The sequence below is a fragment of the Arachis ipaensis genome, chromosome B6 (genome assembly GCF_059453495.1).
Source record: "Arachis ipaensis isolate K30076 ecotype BB chromosome B6, ASM5945349v1, whole genome shotgun sequence".
NCBI classification, from domain to species: domain Eukaryota; kingdom Viridiplantae; phylum Streptophyta; class Magnoliopsida; order Fabales; family Fabaceae; genus Arachis; species Arachis ipaensis.
In genome coordinates, this window is record NC_142441.1 from 73,810,982 (window position 1) to 73,835,059 (window position 24,078).

At 38.9% G+C, this 24,078-nt stretch overlaps 2 non-coding genes across 2 annotated transcripts; one reads left to right on the top strand and one right to left on the bottom strand.

Annotated features, from left to right (window-relative positions):
* Positions 1-1,926: 1,926 nt before the first annotated feature.
* On the bottom strand, positions 1,927-2,034 carry LOC148561351 (small nucleolar RNA R71). The gene has a single exon (XR_015886752.1). It is a non-coding gene; the product is annotated as a small nucleolar RNA R71 (small nucleolar RNA).
* A 5,958-nt stretch (positions 2,035-7,992) lies between these two features.
* Positions 7,993-8,099, top strand: LOC148561352 (small nucleolar RNA R71). Its single transcript, XR_015888156.1, has one exon. It is a non-coding gene; the product is annotated as a small nucleolar RNA R71 (small nucleolar RNA).
* Positions 8,100-24,078: the final 15,979 nt, after the last annotated feature.

Sequence of the window (24,078 nt, forward strand, 5' to 3'; positions counted from 1 at the left end):
ATCAAAAAAAAATCAAAAGTATTTTGTGTTTCTTGTTTGAGTCTTGAGTCAGATTTTAAGTTTGGTGTCAATTGCATGTTCATCTTGCATTTTTCAAAAAAAAAATCATGCATTCATAGTGTTCTTCATGATCTTCAAGTTGTTCTTAGTAAGTCTTCTTGTTTGATCTTGATGTTTTCTTGTTTTGTGTCTTTTCTTGTTTTTCATGTGCATTCTTGCATTCATGGTGTCTAAGCATTAAAGATTTCTAAGTTTGGTGTCTTGCATGTTTTCTTTGCATATAAAATTTTCAAAAATAAGCTCTTGATGTTCATCATGATCTTCAAAGTGTTCTTGGTGTTCATCTTGACATTCATAGCATTCTTGCATGCATTCATTGTTTTGATCCAAAATTTTCATGCATTGCATCATTTTCATGTTTTTCTCTTTCATCATTAAAAATTCAAAAATCAAAAAAATATCTTTCCCTTTTTCACTTTTAAATTTCAAAAATTTGGATTGACTTTTTCAAAAATTTTAAAATTCAATTGTTTCTTATGAGTCAAATCAAATTTTCAATTTAAAAATCTTATCTTTTTCAAAATCTTTTTCAAAAATCAAATCTTTTTCATTTTTCTTATTTATTTTTGAAAATTTTAAAAATATTTTTCAAAAAAATCTTTTTCTTAATTCTATATTATATTTTCGAAAATATCATCAACAATTAATATTTTGATTCAAAAATTTCAAGTTTGTTACTTGCTTGTTAAGAAAGATTCAAACCTTAAATTCTAGAATCATATCTTGTGATTTCTTGTGAATCAAGTCATTAATTGTGATTTTAAAAATTAAATCTTTTTCAAAACTAATTCTAATCATATCTGTCTATCATATTTTTTAAAAAAATCTTATCTTTTTCAAAAATTTGATTTTCAAATATCTTTTCTAACTTCTTATCTTCTTATCTTTTCAAAATTGATTTTCAAAATTTGTTTCAACTAACTAATTGACTTTTGTTTGTTTCTTATCTTTTTCAAAACTACCTAACTAACTCTCTCTCTCTAATTTTCGAAAATATCTTCCCTCTTTTTCAAAAATTCTTTTTAATTAACTAATTGTTTCAATTTTTAATTTTAATTTTATTTTATTCCTAATTTTCGAAAATCACTAACCCCTTTTCAAAATTTTATTTTCGAAAATCCTCTTTCTCTCTCATCTCCTTCTATTTATTTATTCATCTACTAACACTTCATCTCACCCAAATTCGAACCCCCTCTTCCATCTGTGTTCGAATTTTCTCTTCTTCCCTTCTTTACATTACATTCTTTTCTTCTTCTACTCACACAGGGGAACCTCTATACTTGGGTAAAAAGGATCCCTATTATTATTATTTTTCTGTTCCCTCTTTTTCATATGAGCAGGAGCAAGGACAAGAACATTCTTGTTGAAGCAGACCCTAAACCTGAAAGGACTCTGAAGAAGAAACTAAGAGAAGCTAAAATACAATAATCCAGAGATAACCTTACAGAAATTTTCGAACAAGAAGAGGAGATGGCAGCTGAAAATAATAATAATGCAAGGAGGATGCTTGGTGACTTTACTGCACCTAATTCCAATTTACATGGAAGAAGCATCTCCATCCCTACCATTGGAGCAAACAATTTTGAGCTGAAACCTCAATTAGTTTCTCTAATGCAACAAAACTACAAGTTTCATGGACTTCCATCTGAAGATCCTTTTCAATTCTTAACTGAATTCTTGCATATCTGTGATACTGTTAAGACTAATGGAGTAGATCTTGAAGTCTACAGGCTCATGCTTTTCTCTTTTGCTGTAAGAGACAGAGCTAGAATACGGTTGGACTCTCAACCTAAGGATAGCCTGAACTCTTGGGATAAGCTGGTCAAGGCTTTCTTAGCCAAGTTCTTTCCTCCCCAAAAGCTGAGTAAGCTTAGAGTGGATGTTCAAACCTTCAGACAGAAAGAAGGTGAATCCCTCTATGAAGCTTGGGAGAGATACAAAGAACTGACCAAAAAGTGTCCTTCTGACATGCTTTCAGAATGGACCATCCTAGATATATTCTATGATGGTCTGTCTGAATTAGCTAAGATGTCATTGGATACTTCTGCAGGTGGATCCATTCACCTAAAGAAAATGCTTGCAGAAGCTCAAGAACTCATTGACATGGTTGCTAATAACCAGTTCATATACACTTCTGAAAGGAATCCTGTGAATAATGGGACGCCTATGAAGAAGGGAGTTCTTGAAATTGATACTCTTAATGCCATATTGGCTCAGAATAAAATATTGACTCAGCAAGTCAATGTGATTTCTCAGAGTCTGAATGGAATGCAAGTTGCATCCAACAGTACTCAAGAGGCATCTTCTGAAGAAGAAGCTTATGATCCTGAAAACCCTGCAATAGCAGAGGTGAATTACATGGGTGAACCATATGGAAACACCTATAATCCCTCATGGAGAAATCACCCAAATCTCTCATGGAAGGATCAACAAAAGCCTCAACAAGGCTTTAATAATGGTGGAAGAAACAGGTTTAACAGCAGTAAATCTTTTCCATCATCTTCTCAGCAACAGACAGAGAACTCTGAACAAAATACCTCTAATGTAGCAAACTTAGTCTCTGATCTATCCAAGGCCACTGTAAGTTTCATGAATGAAACAAGGTCCTCAATTAGAAATTTGGAGGCACAAGTGGGCCAGCTGAGTAAAAGGATCATTGAAATCCCTCCTAGTACTCTCCCAAGCAATACAGAAGAAAATCCAAAAGGAGAGTGCAAGGCCATTGAAATGACCATCATGGCCGAATCCAAGGAGGAAGGGGAGGACGTGAATCCCAAGGAGGAAGACCTCCTGGGACGTCCAGTGATCAACAAGGAGTTTCCCTCTGAGGAACCAAAGGAATCTGAGGCTCATCTAGAGACCATAGAGATTCCATTAAACCTCCTTATGCCATTCATGAGCTCTGATGAATATTCTTCTTCTGAAGAGAATGAGGATGTCACTGAAGAGCAAGTTACCAAGTACCTTGGTGCAATCATGAAGCTGAATGCCAATCTATTTGGTAAAGAGACTTGGGGAGATGAACCTCCCATGTTCACCAATGAACTAAATGCATTGGATCAACTGAGATTGCCTCAGAAGAAACAGGATCCTGGAAAGTTCCTAATACCCTGTACCATAGGCACCATGACCTTTGAGAAGGCTCTATGTGACCTTCGGTCAGGAATAAACCTCATGCCACTTTCTGTAATGGAGAAACTGGGAATCTTTGAGGTACAAGCTGCTAAAATCTCATTAGAGATGGCAGACAATTCCAGAAAACAGGCTTATGGACAAGTAGAGGACGTGTTAGTAAAGGTTTCAGGCCTTTACATCCCTGCTGATTTCATAATCCTAGATACTGGGGAGGATGAGGATGAATCCATCATCCTTGGAAGACCCTTCCTAGCCACAGCAAGAGCTGTGATTGATGTTAACAGAGGTGAACTAGTCCTTCAATTGAATGGGGACTCCCTTGAGTTTAAAACTCAAGGACATCCTTCTGTAAACATGAAAAAGAGGCACAGTAAGCTTCTCTCAAAACAGAGTCAACTAGGGCCCCCACAGTCGAACTCTAAGTTTGGTGTTGGGAGGCCACAGCCAAACTCTAAGTTTGGTGTTGGGAGGCCACAGCCAAACTCTAAGTTTGGTGTTGAACTCCCATATCCAAACTCTAAGTTTGGTGTTGGGAGTCTATAAAATTGACCTGATCACATTGTGGCTCTATGAGAGCCCAATGTCAAGCTATTGACATTAAAGAAGCGCTTGTTGGGAGGCAACCTAATTTTTATTTATCTAATTTTAATTTAATTTTATTGTTATTTCATGTTTTATTAGGTTCATGATCATGTGGAGTCACAAAATAAATATAAAAATTGAAAATGGAATCAAAAACAGCAGAAGAAAAATCACGCCCTGGAGGAGGATCTTACTGGCGTTTAAACGCCAGTAAGGAGCATCTGGCTGGCGTTCAACGCCAAAACAGAGCATGGATCTGGTGTTGAACGCCCAAAACAAGCAGCATCCTGGCGTTTAGAAGCCAGGAATGCACACTGAGGAAAGCTGGTGCTGAACGCCAGAAACAAGCATAGAACTGGCGTTCAACGCCAGAAACATGCTGCATCTGGGCGCTGAACGCCCAGAACAAGCATCAATTCGGCGTTTAAACACCAGAATTGCATGCAAAGGCATTTTACATGCCTAATTGGTGCAGGGATGTAAATCCTTGACACCTCAGGATCTGTGGACCCCACAGGATCCCCGCATACCTCCACTCACCTTACCTCCACATAATCCTATATTACCCTCTCTCTCTCTCTCCATTCACAGTCATCCCTTCTGTTTTCCATTCACCACTCACATCCATTACTCCCCTAAAACCATCATACAACCCACCTACACCCATCCACTCAAATTCAAACCATCAACTCACCTCTATCTCTTCTTCTTCTTCTACTATTCTTTCTTCTTTTGCTCGAGGGTGAGCAATATTCTAAGTTTGGTGTGGTAAAAGCATAGCTTTTTTTATTTTTCATAACCATTGATGGCACCTAAGGCCAAAGAAAGCTCTAGAAAGAGGAAAGGGAAGACAAAAGCTTCCATCAAGGGTCTATAGCTCAGTGGTAGAACATTTGACTGCAAATCAAAAGATCCCTGAGATACCTCAGGGGATGCACTTTCCTCCACAGAACTATTGGGAGCAAATCAACACCTCCCTAGGAGAACTAAGTTCTAACATGGGACAACTAAGGGTGGAACATCAAAAGCACTCCATCATCCTTCATGAAATTAGAGAAGATCAAAGAGCTATGAGGGAGGAGCAACAGAGACAAGGAAGAGACATAGAAGAGATCAAGGACATCATTGGTTCCTCAAGAAGAAAACGCCACCATCACTAAGGTGGACTCATTCCATGTTCTTACATTCTCTGTTTTTCGTTTTCTATGTTAAATGTTTATCCATGTTTGTGTCTTCATTACATGATCATTAGTATTTAAGTGTCTATGCCTTAAAGTAGTGAATATGAATCCATCACCTCTCTTAAATGAAAAATGTTTTAATTCAAAAGAACAAGAAGTATATGAGTTTCAAATTTATCCTTGAACTTAGTTTGATTATATTGATGTGGTGACAATGCTTCTTGTTTTCTGAATGAATGCTTGAACAGTGCATATGTCTTTTGAAGTTATTGTTTAAGAATGTTAAATATGTTGGCTCTTGAAAGAATGATGACAAGGAGACATGTTATTTGATAATCTGAAAAATCATAAAAATGATTCTTGAAGCAAGAAAAAGCAGTGAATACAAAAGCTTGCAGAAAAAAAAAAGAAAGAAAAAAAATGGCGAAAAAAATAAAAAAAAAAAAAGAGAAAAAGCAAGCAGAAAAAGCCAAAAGCTCTTAAAACCAAAAGGCAAGAGGAAAAGGCCAATAACCCTTAAAACCAAAAGGCAAGGGTAAATAAAAAGGATCCCAAGGATTTGAGCATCAGTGGATAGGAGGGCCTAAAGGAATAAAATCCTGGCCTAAGCGGCTAAACCAAGCTGTCCCTAACCATGTGCTTGTGGCGTGAAGGTGTCAAGTGAAAACTTGAGACTGAGCGGTTAAAGTCAAGGTCCAAAGCAAAAAAAAAAGAGTGTGCTTAAGAACCCTGGACACCTCTAATTGGGGACTTTAGCAAAGCTAAGTCACAATCTGAAAAGGTTCACCCAGTTATGTGTCTGTGGCATTTATATATCCGGTGGTAATACTGGAAAACAAAGTGCTTAGGGCCACGGCCAAGACTCATAAAGTAGCTGTGTTCAAGAATCAACATACTGAACTAGGAGAATCAATAACACTATCTGAACTCTGAGTTCCTATAGATGCCAATCATTCTGAACTTCAATGGATAGAGTGAGATGCCAAAACTATTCAAGAGGCAAAAAGCTACAAGTCCCGCTCATCTGCTTGGAGCTATGTTTCATTGATGATTTGGAATTTATAGTATATTCTCTTCTTTTTATCCTATTTGATTTTCAGTTGCTTGGGGACAAGCAACAATTTAAGTTTGGTGTTGTGATGAGCGGATAATTTATACGCTTTTTGGCATTGTTTTTAGTAGGATCTAGTTACTTTTAGGGATGTTTTTATTAGTTTTTATGTTAAATTCACATTTCTGGACTTTACTATGAGTTTGTGTGTTTTTCTGTGATTTCAGGTATTTTCTGGCTGAAATTGAGGGGATCGAGCAAAAATCAGATTAAGAGGTTGAAGAAGGACTGCTGATGCTGTTGGATTCTGACCTCCCTGCACTCAAAGTGGATTTTCTGCAGCTACAGAACTCAAAATGGCACGCTTCTAATTGCGTTGGAAAGTAGACATCTAGAGCTTTCCAGCAATAGTAATAGTCCATACTTTCGCCGAGTTTAGATGACACAAAAGGGCGTTGAACGCCAGTTCTACGATGCAGTCTGGAGTTAAACGCCAGAAACACGTCACGAACCAGAGTTGAACGCCAAAAACACGTTACAACTTGGCGTTCAACTCCAGAAGAAGCCTCTGCACGTGTAAACTTCAAGCTCAGCCCAAGCACACACCAAGTGGGCCCCGGAAGTGGATTTATGCATCAATTACTTACTTTTGTAAACCCTAGTAGCTAGTTTAGTATAAATAGGACTTTTTACTATTGTATTCACATCTTGGGACGTTTAGTTCTTAGATCATGGGGGCTGGCCATTCGGCCATGCCTGGACCTTCATCACTTATGTATTTTCAACGGTAGAGTTTCTGCACTCCATAGATTAAGGTGTGGAGCTCTGCTGTTCCTCATGAATTAATACAAAGTACTACTGTTTTTCTATTCAATTCAACTTATTCCGCTTCTAAGATATCCATTTGCGCTTCAATATGAATGTGATGATCGTGACAGTCATCATCATTCCCCATGAACACGTGCCTGACAACCACTTCTGTTCTACCTTGGATTGAATGAGTATCTCTTGGATTCCTTAATCAGAATCTTCGTGGTATAAGTTAGAACCCATGGATGGCCATTCCTAAGATCCGGAAAGTCTAAATCTTGTCTGTGGTATTCCGAGTAGGATCTGGGAAGGGATGGCTATGACGAACTTCAAACTCGCGAGTGCTGGGCGTAGTGACAAACGCAAAAGGATAGTAAATCCTATTCTAGTATGATCGAGAACCTCCAGATGATTAGCCATGCCGTGACAGAGCATTTGGACCATTTTCACAGAGAGGATGGGATGTAGCCATTGACAATGGTGATGCCCCTTACAGAAAGCTTGCCATGGAAAGGAGTAAGACTGATTGGATGAAGACAGCAGGAAAGCAGAGATTCAGAGGAACGAAAGCATCTCTATACGCTTATCTGAAATTCTAACCAATGAATTACATAAGTATTTCTATCTTTATTTTCTATTTATTTACTATTATTTTTCGAAAACTCCATAACTATTTGATATCTGCCAGACTGAGATTTACAAGATGACCATAGCTTGCTTCATACCAACAATTTCCGTGGGATCGACCCTTACTCACGTAAGGTTTTATTACTTGGACGACCCAGTGCACTTGCTGGTTAGTTGTGCGAGGTTGTGAAGTTATGTCTGGACCATGGTATTGTGCACCACTTGTTGGCACCATTGCCAGGGAGAGAACGAACAACTAATTTTACAACCTCAGAGTAACGATTTCGCATACCTTCAGCCAACTGCTTGGTAATCAGCTTGTTCTGGGCCAGCAATGCATCCATGTTATTTAGCTCCATTACTCCTCTAGTGTTGCCTCTTTCAGAAGTATAGAAGTAGTCATTCTCAACTACAGTCTCAATGACATCTATGGCTTCTTCAATGGTCTTTTTCTTGTTCAGAGATCCCCCAGATGAGTGGTCTACTGCCTTCTTTGATTCATAAGAGAGACCTTCATAGAAGATGTGTAACTGCACCCATTCATTGAACATATCTGGCGGGCACCTTCTTGTCAAGTCCTTAAACCTCTCCCATGCTTTATAGAGAGTTTCACCATCTTGTTGCCTAAAGGTTTGTACCTCAGCTCTCAACCTGTTGATTCTTTAAGGAGGATAGAATCTCGCCAAGAATTTGTTCACCACATCTTCCCAGGTTGTTAAACTCTCCTTCAAGAAGGATTCCATCCATTTAGATGCTATGTCCTTGAGTGAGAAGGGAAACAGAAGCAGTCTATAGGTGTCAAGATGAACACCATTAGACTTCACAGTATCACATATCCTCAGAAAAGTGGTTAGATGTTGATTGGGGTCTTCTTAGACACTTCCTCCGAATGAACAATTGTTCTGAACGAGGGTGATGAGTTGTGGATTTAGTTCAAAGTTATTGGCATGTATGGTTGGCTTTTGAATGCTACTTCCACAGTTTCCTGGGTTTGGATTGATATAAGAGCCTAGAATTTTTCTTTCTTGTCCAGCATGATGCACTGGACCTTCTCTGCCATGGTTGTGAGCCTCTTCTTCATGATGGATCTCCATATTCTTATCCATGTCTGGTTCAAAGTACTCTTCCTCTTCCTCAGCACCAACAACTCTCTTTCTTCTTGCTTTCCTCCTTAATCTAAGGAAGGTCCTCTCAGGTTCAGAATCAACAGAAGTTGAAGCCTCGCTTCTTCTACCTGTCATACAACCAATAAGGCCAAAGCAAAAGGGAGATAGAGAATATTCTTGTTAAAAATGCTGTTAGTGTGAGCGATGCAATATATCAAACAGTTAGTGGATTAGTGAACTGAATTGTAACAAATACGAGAACACCACAAACGGGTAGGGGTAAAGGGAAGAAAATAACTAAAACTGAAAGTAAATTACTCAAACAGAATTTAAATCAAACAAAAGAAAAATGCTCAATCTAGTTATCCACCAATTTAATCATTGTTGATACAAAATCAATCCCCGGCAATGGCGCCATAAACTTGATGCACGGAAACTTGTCTCTCAACAATTTTCCCTTGGCAAGTATACCGAATTGTCGTCAAGTAAAAACTCACAATAGAGTGAGGTCGAATCCCACAGGGATTGATTGGTCAAGCAACTTTAATTGGAGGAATGTTCTAGTTGAGCTAAGCAGAATTTGATTGGAGAATTGCAGGAATTTAAATGGCGGAAAGTAAATGGCAGGAAATGTAATTACTGGAAATAAAGGACTGAATGTAAATGACGGAAAGTAAATTGCAGAATCTTAAATGAGGAATGGGAAAGATGAACATAAAAGTAAATGGCATAAAGTAAAGAGAATGGGAAAGATCAGAAATGGAGAGTTCATTGGGCTCAGGAGATGTTGTATTCTCCGGATCAAGTTCATTTTCATCTCTTCCTCAATCAATGCATTCATTGATCTCCTTGGCAATCTTAAGTGATTGAATTCCAATTCCTTAGTAATTTAATCTCTCAAATCTTGATCAATAGCCAATTCCTTGGTCTAATTGCTCATGAGAAGAGATGAAGTGTGGTCACTGATTATACCACATGTATTTCCAAATCAAAATGTTGGTAGGATTATATGTCACTATATCCATCCAAACCCCAATTTGGTCCAACATGAGAAAGCATTTCTAGCATGATTTCTTCATTCCTCTTCCAAGGTTCCGAAGAGATCCAAGTATGAATAGCTTCTTTTCCAAGACAACTAGCCAATTGGATGAAGATTGAAAGCTTTCTAGTAAAATCAAGAGAAAAGAAAGAAGTAGAATAATGAAAACTATTATTGATCCATCAAATTACAACAGAGCTCCCTAACCCAATGAAAGGGGTTTAGTTGTTCATAGCTCTGGGAATGGAAAACAAAGATGGAAAATACATTCTCAAAGTAAAACTAAAAGTGCAAAGAAAGTAAAATTATACAGAGAGTAGTTCTCTCAGTGCCCAAAAGCTCTCCTCTGTAGTTCAAAACTACTCCTATATATACTACTCTTCTGATCTTCTAGTTGGCTCTTCAAGTCTTTGGATATGGGCCGTTGGATCTTGAGTTGAAGCAGTTTGGAATCTTCAGTGGGCTCAGCTTTACTTGCAGAGAAAGTGTGAAGTAGGCATGGACTTTAGCTAGGACGTTAGTGGCGTTAACGTTAAGTGAAAATGTGGGTTTGAGAACGTTAGTGACAATCACCTTTTTCACTAACGTTCCTAGCCCAAGATGGTTCACGTTAACTTCAACGTTAGTGGCACTAACGTGACCACTAACGTTGCCTCTTGGTCCATCGCAAGCATTATTGGCATTCACCTTTGCCAATAACGTTGCTCTTAGCCCCCCCTTTTCTCACGTTAGTATAACTAACGTGGCTCTTAACGTGGGCATGCCTTAGCCTTGAGAGCATTAGTGACACTTACCTTTGTCACTAATGCTCCAAACGCCCCTTCTAATGTTAGTGCCTCACATTAATTGTCTTAACGTGGCCACTAACGTGGTGGTGATTGCCATTTCCAACGTTAGTAACAAAGGTGAGTGTCACTAACGTTGGCTCATCATTTCTTTCCTCCACGTTAGCTTCCACGTTAATGCAATTAACGTGGCAACTAACGTGGCTCATAGTGGCTTGGTCCAACGTTAGTGACAAAGGTGAGTGTCACTAACGTTGGCGATTCCTTGCTCCTCCCACGTTAGAGTTCACATTAATGTAGTTAACGTGACTCTTAACGTGACCAATTGGGCTTAGTCCAACGTTAGTGACAAAGGTGAGTGTCACTAACGTTGGCATTGTCTTTCCTTTTCACGTTAGAGTTCATGTTAACTGAGTTAACGTGACTCTTAACGTGGCTAATTGCCAATTTGGAGCGTTAGTGGTATTCACTTTTACCACTAACGCTGGAGCTTCCTTTCTCTCCACGTTAACTACCACGTTAATGTAGTTAACGTGGCAATTAACGTGGGCCATGATGGTTTTGAAGGCGTTATTGGCAATCACTTTTCTCATTAACGTTGCAAGTTTATTCCCATTCCACGTTAGTGGTCACATTAATTAGATTAACGTGGCTGCTAATGTGGCTCTTCCTTGCTTCCTTTGTCCTGAAATCAAGCAAATAAAGTGCATCAAAGCTCTAATCCAAGTTATGAGACATGCATTATCCAATTTGTCATTCAATTCATGCATAATTCTCATAAAATCACATGAAATTCACAATGTTTGCTTGAATCAAGATGTAAGTGATTATCTACCCAAAACTTGCTTATTAAATAAGAAAATGCATGAAACTACCCTAAAACAGTAAAGAAAAGGTCAATGAAACTGGACAAAATGCCCTGGCATCACTGCCTCCTCCCTTTAGGGCGTTGAACGACCAGGAGGGACCTCCTTCTTGGCGTTCAATGCCAGGTCTTCTACCATTTCGGGCATTGAACACCTAGCCTTTGTTCCCTGGTTGGTGTTTAACGCCAGCAACACTCCATCCAGAGTGTTCTGTTTTCACTGCTGAACATTTTGGTCTCTGTTCTGACTGCTGCACATGATTATGAACCTAAAGAAATAACTTAAAGAAACAAATTAAAAGAAATAAAAATAACTAATTAAGGTTGGGTTGCCTCCCAAGAAGCGCTTCTTTAATGTCATTAGCTTGACGGACAGCTCTTTTCAAGGAGGAAGATAGTCATAGAGGAATAAATCCTTACTTCTTACTGGGAGCTTCCTTCCTATGCTCTCATGGAATACCATAATACGCTCAAGAGTCAGGATCTTGTTCATTGCCTGAGGCAGGGTTGGGCTTGCAGCAATATGCTGGTGTCCCTTTTTGTCACTTCTCTCTTCCATGGTGAATACCATGATGAGATAAGTGAATACTACCATCTTCCATGGTGAAAATCCTTTAGTAGGGATATTTTTGTTTTTCCAGCCCCTAAGTATCTTCCTTTTGGGGCCTTCCTCCTTGGTGGATAGTGTACATCCAACACTAAAATTATGTTTGGTCTTAGGAGAGATTGAATGAGTTCCATTCAAGGGAGGAGGCTTGAATGCTGAATCCTTTATGTAAGTGCCTCCCTTATCAGGGGGTAATGGAGGGTCAAGAACCTTGAACACCATCCAGTCCTTATGCAAGGTAATCCTTATTTCTTGTGCTTCTTGGATTCTCAGCTTCTCCATCACAAAGAGTGGCATGAGGTTGATGCTTGACCCTAGGTCACACAGAGCCTTCTCAAAGGTCATGGTGCCTATGGTGCAAGGAATCAGGAAGCATCTAAGATCTGGAAGCTTCTGAGGTAGCTTCTGCTAAACCAAAGCATTGAGTTCTTTAGAAAGCAATAGAGGTTCTTCCTCCAAAGGCTTTGTACCAGATAGCTTGGCATTCAGCTTTATGAGAGCTCCTAAGTACCGAGCAACTTGCTCTTCCCTAGTATCTTCATCCTCATCAGAGGATGAGCAATCATCAGAACTCATGCATTGTAGAAGTGTATGCAAAGGAACCTCTATGGTCTCTACATGAGCCTTGGCTTCCTTTAGTTCTGGGATACGGGTTTCTTAAGTGAGCATTGAGCACTCAGAGGGTGTGCTTTTACTGGCGTTCAACGCCAGCTCTGTTAGCTCTTATGGCATTGAACACTCATGCTGTGCACCCTGATGAACTGACTTTCGTGTGGTTTAGAATTCACAATAAATTCTCATTGCAATATAGTTTCTAAACCAACACTAATCTTTTCATAAAAAATTTTTTTTTGTCACAGGTACAAACTCCTAAAATTATAAACCGAAGTATTTAAACCTCGAGTCGTTCTCCCTAGGAATTGTAATAAAGTGTTCTTGTTATTGGTTATGAGGTATGTTTTGGGGTTTTTAAGATAAAAGACATGAAATATAAATGGCAAAGAAAATAAACTAATTGCTAAAAAGGTCTTGGCAAGGGTTGGTGGTCAAGGATCTCTATCCTTATCACTAACCACAACATGAGAATTGACAAGGATCAACCCCATTAAGTCATCCTCTAACTAATAAAGAAAAGTCAAATGAGCTATGTCAATCCAAGTCCATAAGTCCTATTTCTACACCAAATCAATTAGTGAGATCTAGTGTTAATGGCTCCCAATCGTCAATCACCTGGACATTAGTAACTCAAGAGTTCCTAAGTTACCTTCCCAAGCCAAGAGCATAAAATTCTACTCTAAAATCCAACCAAGCATTTTATCAAACACTTGGAAAGCATAAAAGGAAAGCATAGTAAAATTACAAGGAAAGTAAATCTACACTACTCAATTGCAAAGAATTAAACAACAACAAATCAAATCAACAATAAAGGAATCATGAATCATAAATTGCATTAAAGAGAAATAGAAGAAACAAAAGTGCATGAACATAAAAGTAAAGAATTACATGAATTAAATGCAAAACTAGAAAGAGGAAAGGTAGAAGAAGAAGAATTTCAAAGAGAAAAGTAAATCAAAGCATGAAATTAACCTAGATCTAAGAAATCCTAATCTAGATCTAGCCTACTCCCAATTCTAGAGAGAAGAGAGAGCTTCTCTCTCTAGAAACTAACTAAAGCATGAAAAAACTAAAATAAAACTCACTAACTAACTAGATGTCTCATCCCTCTTCAATCCTTGGGTTAAATAGCATAAAAAATGAGTTAGATTGGGCCCAAAATGCCTTAGAATTCGCTGGCCATGAGTTGCATTAAGTGAACCATGTGCAACCATCAGCGCATACGCGTACCGTACGCGTGCGCGCCCTATGTACTGTGCAACAATGGCAAATCTTATATCATTTCGAAGCCCTGGATATTAGCTTTCCAATGCAACTAGAACCGCATCATTTGGACCTCTGTAGCTCAAGTTATGGTCGATTAAGTACAAAGAGGTCGGCTTGACATCTTTTGCGATTCCTTCATTTCTTCATGAGTTCTCCATTTTTACATGCTTTTCCTTCATTCCCTTGATCCAATATTTGCCCCCTAAACCTGAAATCACTTAAGAAACATATCAAGGCACCTAATGGAATCAAGGTGAATTAAATTTAGCTATTTTAAGACCTAGAAAGCATGTTTTCACTCTTAAGCACAATTAAAGGAGAAGTTATAAAACCATGCTATTTCATTGAATAAATGTGAGGAAAGGTTATCAAAATACTCTAATTTCAACACAAGATAAACCCTACAAATGGGGTTTATCAACCTCCCCACACTTAAACCAAGCATGTCCTCATGCTTGAACCAAGAATAAAGTAAAGGGTATGGACATTTATTCAATGCAAATAACCTAAATGCATCTATCTATATGAATGCAACTAAATACAAAATGATTCTACCTACTTGGTTAAAAATAAATCAATCTCCAAGACATACATGCACAAGTAGGGCCAAGATCATATAATAATTCATGAATCCTACCAATTCAAGTATAAAAATGAAGTTCAAGTAGACTTGCAAGAAGAACGCTCATGAAAGCCGGGAATTAAGGAATTGAGCGTCGAACCCTCATCGGAAGTGTTTGCACTCTAGTTGCTCAAGTGTGTAGGGTCGATTCTCTCAATTCTCCTCTAATCATGCTTTCTAAGATTTGTTTTTCATCTAACAATCAACATTTATTTCATGCATGCATACATTCATCATGAGGACTTTTCATAGGTTGTAATGGGGCTAGGGTCAAGGTAAGGATGGGTATTTGGTCAAGTGGACTTGAAATTTGAATCTTTGATTACCTTAAACTTCCCACCTAACCTATATAGCAACCTATACAATTCTAAACAAACCTAACTACCCATTCTTCACCTTTTCACATACTCATGCATTTTCTTTTGATTCACATTCTATATGCATTGATTATTATTGAACTTGAACTTTAGGGCATTTTGTCCCCTTTTTATTGATTTTCTTTTCTTTTTCTTTCTTTTTCTATTTTTTTTCTTTTTTTTTTTTGATATCTACATATATTTTTTTCTTTCTTTTTATTTTCTCATTTTTTTCTTTTTTTTTTTGAAATAAAGTATATACAAGAGTATCAATGCATATCGTTTTACATTTGATTAACACATGAGCATGTACCCAATTCCCAATATTTTCAACAAAAACACAAAACTACCCTTTTATCCCAACCAATGTCCCATGTTTTCCCACACTTGAATGATACACACTCACACTAGCCTAAGCCAATCAAAGATCCAAACAAGGGACTTTTATTATTTTTCGCTTTAGGCTTGTAATGTGCTAAAATAAAGAACAATTGAGTTAAGTATAGGCTCAAAATTAGTTAACAATGGGGAGTAAAAGGTAGGCTATTTGGGTAAGTGAGCTAATGAAATAATGGCCTCAATCATATAAATGCATGAATACACAAAATAATGGACATATAGATTCAAACAAATCAAAGATCACAATCATAGAAAGAGAACAATTGCACACAAGAAGGGAAAATAAGTGGTTATAAGATGTAACCACCTCATTAGGCTCAAATCTCACAAGCTTGTGTTCTTAGCTCAAAAGCCATGTTCCAAAATAATTTCTTTCAAGCAAGTTCAACAAAAATTTTTCAAATTGGTAGGTTGCCCTAAAAACAAATTCTTGGAAAAGGAATCATCACCCTAACCAAGTAGTCCTAATAAGAAAGAAGTGATAAAAATATGTACAAATTCTAACTAACATGCAACCTATCATACAATGCAAAAACTAATCTAACATTGGTGTTGAAAAAGGAAATTGTTACCCATGGAGATCGGTCGGACGACCTCCCCACACTAGAAGATTGCACCGTCCTCGGTGCATGCAAAGAAGAGCAATGTGGACGGGTTGCTACAATTGATGAGCTTCCTCAAAAGATTGTGCGGATGGAATTATTTGTTGCACCATTTAGAAACTTTCCCTTTTTCCCTTCTTGGTGGCCAGCCTAAAAAGAGCGAAAAAGAAAGAAAATTAAGCCTACAATAAAGATATCAAAGCAAAAAGAACATAGGTGGGGACTAATGCCAAGTAAGAGTATGGTTCTCTACTACATGGTAGCTACAACATGTGAGTGAGAAAACAATATAAGCTAAGATATATTAAAACTTGATGCAAGAAGAAAATCAAAGCATGAAGAGCATATTGAGCATCAAGATCAAATAAGAATTGACACAAAAAAGATTAGTGATAAGCATGAGAGCAATGGGTCTCATCCTTACTCAATGATAATGAGGCACAAGAACAAAGGATAATGAGTTAGGAAGGACTAAAGGACTAATCTCGTGTATAGAACAAACATTACAATTAATGCTACAAGTTACGAAGCACCAAAATAATACAAGAGATTCTCAACAATTGAGTAAAAGAATTCAACACCATTATTAAAATGAGAAACTTAGAAAAAAAATGAAAACAGGCTAAAAAATCAAAATTGAAACGTAAAGAATAGAAGCATGCAAATGCAATAAACAAAAGAAAATGGAAGATGTGCGTACCGTCTGAGGGACGCATACACGCCAGGTGCGCGTACGCGTGAGTCAGGCTATAGGCATAATATTGGCACAAAATTAGCACAACTCTCGGGAAAATAGCCCAGGATTGCAGATATCCCTATCGGCGCGCACACGGCTAGTGCGCGTATGCGCGCTTTGTGCGACTGAGGCCATGGACGCGTACGCGCCAGGTGCGCGCACGCGTGAGCAGCGTTGTGCCTGGGGCTCAGTGTTGGCCCAAAATTGGCACAACTCTCTGGAAAATAACCCAGGAGTTGCGAGTGGCCTATGGGCGCGTACGTGCATAGTGCGCGCACGCGCGCCCCCTCCTTTTTTTTAAGAAATACTAAAAACAGCCTAAAATCTCCCTAACACTACCTACAACTCCAGAATCAACTACAAATACAAAAATAAAAAATTCTCTTTGGTTGTTGAAGAGTTTTCAAATATAAACAAGGAAACTTGCATCAAAGGTAACTAACAACCAAATTATTAAGACAACTATATGAGAAGAAAAAAACTACCTGTAATGGTAACTCAAATCACTTATTAATCAAAGCTACAAAGGAGTGGAAAGAGTTTACCATGGTGGGGTGTCTCCCACCTAGCACTTTTATTTAAAGTCCTTAAGTTGGACATTTGGTGGGGGCCTTGCTATGGTGGCTTATGCTTGAGTTCATCCTTGAATCCCCACCAATGTTTGCATTTCCAATGACCACCGGGATCCCAAATTAAGTGCACAAGGCCTTCAAAGAGGCTTAAGCAAGTGACAAGGCCCCAAAGTTGATGATTGTCTATGTATATTCCGGGGTCCCATACTTTGTTTGTCAACCCCCTTTCTTCTTTATCTTCATGCTTCCAATAGGATGACAAACTTATTGAATTCTCTTTGTAACTCCTTCTCATCATCCTAATTCCATTGACTTGAGTACCACTCCACCTTTGAATCCTAAGATTTGAGTTTCCATCCACTATGTACCTTGATTCTTGTTGCCAACCAACATCCAACTCTTTTCTACTTTCTAACCCACAAATAGTTCTAAGTTGACCATCCATTTCTAACAATGCATATTGATATGGGCTAAGGAAATTAAAGGATGAGATAATTACCCACTCAATTTGTGATTTGAATGGTGGCTTAGCAAGGAAGATATCCAATGGTCCTGACATTGTAGGCTCCACTTCCTTTGGCTCCTCCTTGATGACTTCCATCTTTCGAAAACTTTCTTCAATTTCCTCTTGTTTGATAACTTCTTCCAACTCTTCCTCATTGATCAAAACATGCATTGGAGGTTGCGCACATGCCTCCTCAACATTGGTTTCACATCCCATGGAAGAAGCTTCAACAAGATCACTATTGTCACTTGATGTAGAGTTGTCTTCAATGATGGAATGTCCTTCTTGTTCAACCTCCCCTAGGTCTTCTTCCACTTCTTCTTCTTCAATAATCTCCATCTCTTCCACTTGTTGAAAAATACACTCCATTTTCTTGTTTTCAACTTGAGACTCTAAAATCTCCCTCATACTTCCTTCTTCGGTCGCTGGTGCACGAAATTGTGATTCACACTTTTCACAACTCCGCACAACTAACCAACAAGTGCACTAGGTCGTCCAAGTAATACCTTACGTGAGTAAGGGTCGATCCCATGGAGATTGTCGGCTTGAAGCAAGCTATGGTCATCTTGTAAATCTTAGTCAGGCGGATTCAAATGGTTATGAGGTTTTGATAATTAAAAGATAAATAAAACATAAAATAAAATAAAGATACTTATGTAATTCATTGGTGGGAATTTCAGATAAGCGTTTAGAGATGCTTTGTTGCCTCTGAACCTCTGCGTTCCCATTGTCTTCTTCTAATCATGCGTGCTCCTTTCCATGGCAAGCTGTATGATCCTCTCGGATGAAAAATACCAGGTAGGATCTCTGCACAGCTAATCAACTGTCGGATTTCTCGTCTCGGATGAAAAATATCAGGTACAACTATCGCACAGCTAATCATCTGTTGGTTCTCACTAGCGTCGGAATAGGACCCTTGTCCTTTTTCACACTGTCACTGCGCCCAACATTCACAAGTTTGAAGCTCGTCACAGTCATCCCTTCCCAGATCCTACTCGGAATACCACAGACAAGGTTTAGACTTTCCGGATCTCAGGAATGCTGCCAATGGTTCTAGCCTATACCACGAAGATCCTAATCTCACGGACTCGGTCCGTGTATTAGATACCCAAGAGAATATACTCTGGCTGTCATCTAATGACTACGTTGAACATCATGTAGACCGCTTGTGGATGTCAAGCATGCGGATCTTGGCTAAGCGAGTAACGAAGATAGTGGGTGATTGTCACGAGTCACCCCTTCATTCTGACTTAACTGAATTAAGTACAAGAGTATCTCTTGGGGAAGAAGTAGGCGTGAATTGAAAGAGAAACAATAGTATTTGCATTAATTCATGAAGAACAGCAGAGCTCCCCACCTTAATCTATGAGGTGTAGAAACTTCACCGTAGAAAATACATAAGTGAAAAGAGGTCTAGGCATGGCCGTGAGGCCAGCCTCCCAGTGTAACATAAAAGTTCCAAAGTATGATCAAAGATGCAAATACAATAGTAAAAAGTGCTATTTATACTAAACTAGTTACTAGGGATTACAGAAAATAAGTAACTAAGTGCAGATAGTGCAGAAATCTACTTCTAGGGCCCATTTGGTGTGTGCTTGGGCTGAGAATTGAAGCTTTCACATGCATAGGCCATTCTTGGAGTTAAACGCCATCTTGGGTGCCAGTTTGGGCGTTTAACACCAGTTCTAGTGCCAGTTCTGGCGTTTTACTCCAGAAAAGAGTCTTTGGTGGGCAATCGAATGCCAGTTTGGGCCATCAAATCTCAGGAAACGTATGAACTATTATACATTTCTGGAAAGCCCAAGATGTCTACTTTCCAACGCAATTGAGAGCGCGGCAATTGGGCTTCTGTAGCTCCAGAAAATCCTTTTCGAGTGCAGGAGGGTCAGAATCCAACAGCATCTGCAGTCCTTTTTCAGCCTCTGAATCAGATTTTTGCTCAGGTCCCTCAATTTCAGCCAGAAAATACCTGAAATCACAGAAAAACACAAAAACTCATAGTAAAGTCTAGAAATATGATTTTTGAATAAAAACTAATAAAAATATAATAAAAAGTAACTAAAACATACTAAAAACTATGTAAAAATAATGCCAAAAAGGGTATAAATTATCCGCTCATCACAACACCAAACTTAAATTGTTGCTTGTCCCCAAGAAACTAAAAATAAAATAGGATAAAAAGAAGAGAAAATACAATAAATTCCAAAAACATCAATAAAGATTAGTTTCAATTAGATGAGCGGGGCTAGTAGCTTTTTGCTTCTGAACGGTTTTGGCATCTCACTTTATCCTTTGAAGTTCAGAATGATTGGCATCCATAGGAACTCAAAATTCAGATAGTGTTATTGATTCTCTTAGTTCAGTATGTTGATTCTTGAACATAGCTACTTTATGAGTCTTGGCCGTGACCCTAAGCATTTTGTTTTCCAGTATTACCACCGGATACATAAATGCCACAGACACATAACTGGGTGAACCTTTTCAGATTGTGACTCAGCTTTGCTAGAGTCCCCAGTTAGAGGTGCCCAGAGCTCTTAAGCACACTCTTTTTGCTTTGGACCACGACTTTAACCGCTCATTCTCAAGCTTTTCACTTGACAACTTCACGCCACAAGCACATGGTTAGGGACAGCTTGATTTAGCCGCTTAGGCCAGGATTTTATTCCTTTGGGCCCTCCTATCCATTAATTCTCAAAGCCTTGGATCCTTTTTACCCTTGCCTTTTGGTTTAAAAGGTTATTGGCTTTTTCTACTTGCTTTTTCTTTTTCTTTCTTTTTCTTTTTATTTTTTTTCGCCAATTTTTTCTTTTTTCTCTTTTTTTTCGCAAGCTTTTGTTTTTCACTGCTTTTTCTTGCTTCAAGAATCAATTTTATGATTTTTCAAATTATCAATAACATTTCTCCTTTTTTATTATTCTTTCAAGAGCCAACAATTTTAACATTCATAAACAACAATATCAAAAATATGCAATGTTCAAGCATTCATTCAGAAAACAAAAAGTATTGCCACCACATCAAAATAATTAAACTATTTTCAAGATAGAATTCAAAATTCATGTAGTTCTTTTTCTTTTTCAGAAAATATTTTTCTTATTTAAGAAAGGTGAAGGATTCATGGAATCATTCATAGCTTTAAGACATAGACTCTAAACACTAATAATCATGTAATAAAGACACAAACATAGACAAAACATAAAGCATAAAAACCGAAAAACAGAAAAGTAAGAACAAGGAATTTAAAGAACGGGTCCACCTTAGTGATGGCGGCTAGTTCTTCCTCTTGAAGATCTTATTGAGTGCTTGAGCTCCTCTTTGTCTCTTCCTTGCCTTTGTTGCTTCTCCTCATGGCCTTTTGGTCTTCTCTGATTTCGTTGAGGATAATGGAGTGCTCTTGGTGCTCCATCCTTAATTTTCCCATGTTAGAACTCAAATCTCCTAAGGAGATGTTGAGTTGCTCCCAATAGTTGTGTGGAGGAAAGTGCATCCCTTGAGGCATCTCAGAGATTTCCTGATGAGGAATTTCCTCATGCTCTTGTTGAGGTCCATGAGTGGGCTCTCTTGTTTGCTCCATCCTCTTCTTAGTGATGGGCTTGTCTCCTTCAATGAGGATGCCTTCCTCTATGACAATTCTAGCTAAATTGCATAGGTAACAGATGAAATGAGGGAAGGCTAACCATGCCAAAGTGGAGGGCTTGTCCGCCACCTTGTAGAGTTCTAGAGGTATAATCTCATGAACTTCTACTTCCTCTTTATTCATGATACTATGGATCATGATAGCCCGGTCTATTGTAACTTCAGACCGGTTTCTAGTAAGAATGATAGAGCGTTGGATGAACTCCAACCATCCCCTAGCCACGGGTTTGAGGTCAAGCCTTCTTAGTTGAACCGGCTTGCCTTTGGAGTCTCTCTTCCATTAAGCTCCTTCCACACAAATGTCCATAAGGACTTGGTCTAACCTTTGATCAAAGTTGACCCTTCTAGTGAAAGGGTAAGGATCTCCTTACATCATTGGTAAGTTAAATGCCAACCTCACATTTTTCGGACTGAAATCCAAGTAATTCCCCCGAACCATTGTGAGCCAATTCTTTGGGTTCGGGTTCATACTTTGATCATAGTTCTTAGTGATCCATGCATTAGCATAGAACTCTTGAACCATTAAGATTCCGACTTGTTGGATGGGGTTGGTGAGAGCTTGCCAACCTCTTCTTCGAGTCTCACGTCGGATCTCTGGATATTCACTCTTTTTGAGCATGAAGGGGACCTCGGGGATCACCTTTTTCTTGGCCACAACTTCATAGAAGTGGTCTTGATGGACCTTTGAGATGAATCTCTCCATCTCCCATGACTCAGAGGTGGAAGCAATTGCCTTTCCTTTCCTCTTTTTAGAGGTTTCTCCAGTCTTAAGTGCCATTAATGGTTATGGAAAAACAAAAAGCAGAGCTTTTTCCCACACCAAACTTAAAAGGTTTGCTCGTCCTCGAGAAAAAGAAGAAAGAAAAGAGTAGAAGAAGAAGAAATGAAGGAGATGGAGGGGAGTGTTGGTTTCGGCCAAGGGGTGTTTAAGTGTGTATGATGTGTGAAATTGAAGGTGGTAAGGAGGGGTATTTATAGGGTAAGAGAGAGGGGGAATTCGTGTATTAGGGGTGGGGTTTGGGAGGGAAATATTTTGAATTTAAATGGTGAGGTAGGTGGGGTTTTATGATGGATGGATGTGAGTGGTGAAGAGGTTGTAGGGAAGAGGGTAGGATTTGATAGGTGAATGGTATTTGGGGAAGAGGAATTGATGGGATTGGTCAACGATATTTGGGGAAGAGTGTTATGGAGAGGTGTGAAGAGGAGAGAGAGTGAGTTGGGGTAGGTGGGGATCCTGTGGGGTCCACAGATCCTAAGGTGTCAAGGAATTCTGGTCCCTGCACCCTTCTGGCATTTAAACGCCCTATGTATGCCATTTCCGGCATTTAACGCCAACTCTACTAACTTTTCTAGCGTTAAACGCCAGGCTGATGCCCATTTCTGGCGTTTAACGCCCATCAGACACCCTTTTCTGGCGTTAAACGCCAATCTGTCTGCCAATTCTGGCATTTAACACCAGCCAGACACCAGACACCCTTTTCTGGCATTAAACGCCCAGAATGTTGCCAGACTGGGCGTTAAACGCCCATTCTGCTATTCTTACTGGCGTTTAAATGCCAGTAAGCCTGTCCTCCAGGGTGTGCTATTTTTGATGCTGTTTTAATTCTGTAGCTATTTTTATGACTTCACATGATCATCAACCTAAAGAAAACATAAAATGACAATGGAATATAAATAAATATAATTAAATAACATTGGGTTGCCTCCCAATAAGCACTTCTTTAATGTCAATAGCTTGACAGTGAGCTCTTAGAGAGCTACACAGAGACTCAGAGCTTAATGGTGGCCTCCCAACACCAAACTTACAATTTGAATGTGGGGGCTCTGGTTGACTCTGTATTGAGATAAGCTTTTCATTCTTCCTCTCCATGGTTACAGAAGAAGATCATTGAGCCTTAAACACAAGGTAGTCCTCAATCAATTGAAGGACTAACTCTCCTCTGTCCACATCAATCACAGCCCTTGCTGTGGCTAGAAAGGGTCTTCCAAGGATAATGGATTCATCCTCATCCTTCCCAGTGTCTAGGATTATGAAGTCAGTAGGGATATACAGGCCTTCAACCTTCACTAAGACATCCTCTACAAGTCTATAAGCCTGTTTCATTGATTTGTCTACCATCTCTAATGAGATTCTTGCAGCTTGTACCTCAAAGATCCCTAGTTTCTCCATTGCATAGAGTGGCATGAGGTTTATTCCTGACCCCAGGTCACACAGAGCCTTCTCAAAGGTCATGGTGCCTATGATACAGGGTATTAAGAACTTTCCGGGATCCGGTTTCTTCTGAGGTAATTTCAGTTGAACCAAAGCATTCAGTTCATTGATGAGCAATGGAGGTTCATCCTCCCAAGTCTCATTACCAAATAACTTGCCATTCAGCTTCATGATTGCTCCTAGGTACTGAGCAACTTGCTCTTCAACAATATCTTCATCCTCTTCAGAGGAGAAACACTCATCAGAGCTCATGAATGGCAACAGTAAGTTCAGTGGAATCTCTATGGTCTCTGTATGAGCCTCAGATTCCTTTGGTTCCTCATTAGGGAACTCCTTAGTGGTCAGTGAACGTCCATTGAGGTCTTTCTCACTGGAAATCACTGCCTCTTCCTCCTCTATAGGTTCGGCCCTATTGGTTATATTTATGGCCTTGCACTCTCTCTTTAGATTCTCTTATGTATTGCTTGGGAGAGTACTAGGAGGGATTTCAGTAACTTTTTTACTCAGCTGACCCACTTCTACCTCCAAATTTCTGATGGAGGACCTTATTTCAGTCATGAAACTGAGAGTGGTCTTAGTTAGATCAGAGACTATGGTTCCTAATTCAGAGAGGCTCTGCCTAGAATTCTATGTCTGTTGCTGAGACGATGATGGAAAAAGTTTGCTATTGCCAAAATTATTTCTCCCACCATTATTATTATTGAAGCCTTGA